Source organism: Lepidothrix coronata, unplaced genomic scaffold (genome assembly GCF_001604755.1).
Source record: "Lepidothrix coronata isolate B3197 unplaced genomic scaffold, Lepidothrix_coronata-1.0 Scaffold395, whole genome shotgun sequence".
NCBI lineage: Eukaryota > Metazoa > Chordata > Aves > Passeriformes > Pipridae > Lepidothrix > Lepidothrix coronata.
The window spans coordinates 86,234-89,713 of NW_016690575.1; the positions used below are offsets into that span (position 1 = coordinate 86,234).

General features: G+C 47.4%; 1 long non-coding RNA gene across 1 annotated transcript in view; it reads right to left on the reverse strand.

Annotated features, from left to right (window-relative positions):
* LOC108509727 overlaps nt 1-3,480 on the reverse strand; it is a 12,461-nt gene that overhangs the window by 2,300 nt on the left and 6,681 nt on the right. The window contains exon 2 of the long non-coding RNA XR_001878693.1: nt 2,165-2,169. This is a non-coding gene — a long non-coding RNA (uncharacterized LOC108509727). The remainder of the gene's footprint in view (nt 1-2,164; nt 2,170-3,480) is intronic.

The following is a 3,480-nucleotide window of genomic DNA, read 5'->3' on the forward strand; positions in this document are numbered from 1 at the left end:
CCTCATCCAGACTCCTCCTGGTTGACATGTTGCAGCACAGCGACAATTTCTTTTCCATGGAGTGAAATTCCTTTTTCCTCATGTCCACTCGGGACCTCCCCAGCTGCACTTGGCATTAATTCTTTCTTTCTCATGCTCTTTTCTGCTCTGACAAAAGGATCCACCACCTCTAAATCCTCCCTTCAATCCGTCTGAGGGCTGTCCTGTAATATCCTCAGTCTCCACACCATTGTGGCCACAGCTCCTCAGCCCCTCTATAGTGCTCATGTGCTTGAGACCTTTAAAGCCCATCTTGGGAGATCTCTGGGCACTCACTAATGTTTTTGCAGATGAAAATGTTGTGCTCATAGTCTAAGTAAATCCCAGAGATACTTTTTACCAAGGCCTGTAGTGGCAGAACATGGGGCAGTGGTTTTGAACTAAATAATGAGAGTTTTATATTGGATAATAGGAGGAAATATTTAATGGAAAATATTATTTAAAGGCAATAATAAGGGTGGCAAGAACTGGAACAGGTTTCCAGAGAAGTGGATGTCCCATCCCTGCATTTGTCCAATGACAGGGACTGTGAGTAACCTGAATTAGTAAAAGATGTCACTGTCCCTGTCCAGGGACTTAGATGACCTTTTAGCTCCCTTCCAAGCCAAATCATTCTGTGATTCTTTTGACTCTGAAGTCCCAAACCCTTTCTTCAAAGAATTTCCATGTTGAGGACATGAATTGCCATGTTTTTGGAGAAACCCTTCTAAGCCCAAAAGGTAAAGGATTAATTCCAAGAAAGTTCCAAGATATCTGTATGAAACTTAAAGCAAGTGGGTCAGTGGCAGAACCTCTCAGGGTGACCTTGCAGCTGAGGATGGGGGATTCAGCCTCGGGCTCTGAGACTCACGATGGGCAGCCAGAAAGGGGATTTGGGGTCTGGGCAAGACTTGTCCTGGGATGTCTAGGAAAGAACCAAAGCAAGGGAAGGCTCCCAGTGGTTTCTGGAGGAACAAGCATGAGAAAACAGAGAGAAAAGAGGCTGAAAAAACTGGTCATGGTAAACAGGAGGCTGGTCAAGACACATCCCTGGCTGTGCCCTGCAAGTGACCCCCACAGCCTGTCCCGTTTTCTTAAGAACTCCATTGCCAAGAAGTTTCCGTGGGGAGGGACTTCTCTGCTCCTGGCACAGATTGGGGCCCAAGTTCCAGCCCCTGCAGCAGGAGCCACAAATAGTCAGGTCTTGTGTTCTTTGGGGGGTCAGACTGCCCAGACTGGGGTGTGTGTGTGTGTGTTGGAAGCACATAAGAGTGATGAAAATGCAAAGCTAAACACACAATGTAGCCTGACTTTGTCCCTAAGTGGGGGATGAGAATTGGACACAACATGTGCATGGACAGATGGAGGGGTTTGTCCCCCTGGCCCTGCCCAGAAGGGACACCTTTCAGGAAGGGTTGTGGCCTTGGCTGTGCTGAGTGTTGCCCCGGGCAATGCAGCTTGGGATTGCAGTGGCACTGTCAGGGCTCTGCAGAGCTCCTGGCAGTTCATGCATTTGTCCCCAGCAATGCCAGAGAACTGCAGGGGTTGCAGTCAATCCATTGTGCTCTTTGGGACCCCGACTGGCTCTGCTGAATGTCAGCAGGCCTGGAGTTCCCAGACTGTTCCTGCATCCAGGGTCGGGCCTGCAGTGACGTTTGTGCAGCATTCAATTGGTGCAGTGGCAGGATGGCCATGGATCCATTCCTGCAGAAACACAATGGGGCTCCATCCCAGGCAGGGATACAATGGGCCCACAAATTTTGGAAGGATAAGAACCAGGGAGTTTTGGCACTGTGGAGCCCCATGGAACCAAAGGAACCCTGGGACATGGAGAAACCCATAATAATAAAGGGGACATTGTGACCCTGCAGCATCTCATGGAACCAAAGGGAGTCTGGGATGTGGCAGGGCCTGATGGAAACAAAGGAACCTCCTGGGAACAAAGGGACCCCGGACACTGCCAAAAGTCCGGGAGACAAGAGAACCTCAGGACACTGTGGAATCTCATGGAATCCAGGGGCCATTGGAATACACTGGGGCCTCCTGGAACCAAAGGGAACATGGGACACTGCGGAACCTCATGGAATCAAAAGGACTCCGGGACTCTGTGGAACATCAGGGAATCAAGGGGCCAGTGTGACATCACAGAACCTTTGGGAACCAAAGGGAACCAATGGGACATTGTGAAATCTCATGGAATCAAGGGTCCATTATGACCTTATGGAACCACACAGAATCCAGGGGCCATTCTGATTCTGCAAGGCCTTCTGGAGTCAAAGGGACCATTGTGACACTGGGGAAAATGATGGAATCAGTGGGCCATTGTCACACTGCAGGGCCTTATGGAGCCCAAGAATGCTGGGAAACAGTGCAACCTCATGGAATCAAGGAGCCATGGTCGCACTGCGGAGCCTCAAGGAATAAGGGATCCAATCTTTGCCTCAGATTATATCAACAAATTAAATGTAAGGAATTACAGAAGTGGGATTTGAACCACTTTTGTCCCACAGGTTTTAATGATTGTCAAAATGAGAATATTTATATAAAGTGAATCATTTATTCTTACCCAGCTACTGATGTGTGCACACATCTCTGCCTGCGTGTGGGTGTGAATTGACTGTGGTATTAATGTTGTTGTGAATCTACAATTCAGTCACTGTTAAAATTGTAGCAAATACTATCAAACCACTTGATAATTGTTCAATTGATCAATGATTAAGTGCTACTAATCTCTTTTGCCCCCTTGTCTTTGGATCCAAATCCTTCGCACCCTGACCCTCTTGCATCCCAAGGCTCTGTGTAAATCATCCTCTTTGATAAAAAAAAATATATTTTTCGTGACTTCCACTTTAAAATCTTCCTCCTTAGCTAAACTACAAAACAACTCCAATTAGCTGTAGAAGTCTTGAAGACTTGAAGACAATTAAAGGAAGGGAAATAACTTGTTTTTCAGTGTTTTAATGGGTCCCACAGTGTGTTTGGAGCTACATCAGCTGTCAGTCCAAGATGGGCCATGTCAGAACTGGTGAGGTTGGGGGGTGAGGGGCAAGGTTGATCATACAGGGTCAGTCTAGATTTCCTGAGGAGACACTCAACATCAAGATCACTTGGAGAACACCTCTATCACCTCTCCTCTGAACTAAAAAATGTCTATCCTTGAATTAAAACAAAAAAAGTACAAACTTTGAAGACTTGTTTTGAAATTGCCTTGAAGCCAATTAAAGGAAGACAAAGAGATCATGAGGGATTTCTGGATTTTAATGAGCCCCACGGTGTGTTTGCAGCCCAGCCCATGATCCTGAGGTACTGAGAGAAGATTGAAGAAGCTGCTGAAGAAGTCAGAAGCCAAACTCCAAGTCCCTTGAAGCATTGCTGGGCCCCACTGAGGGCAGGCACTGACAAAGCCTCCCCAGGGACTCCTTGGAGCAGCTCCTTGGAGGCCAGGAATGCAGGCAGACAAAG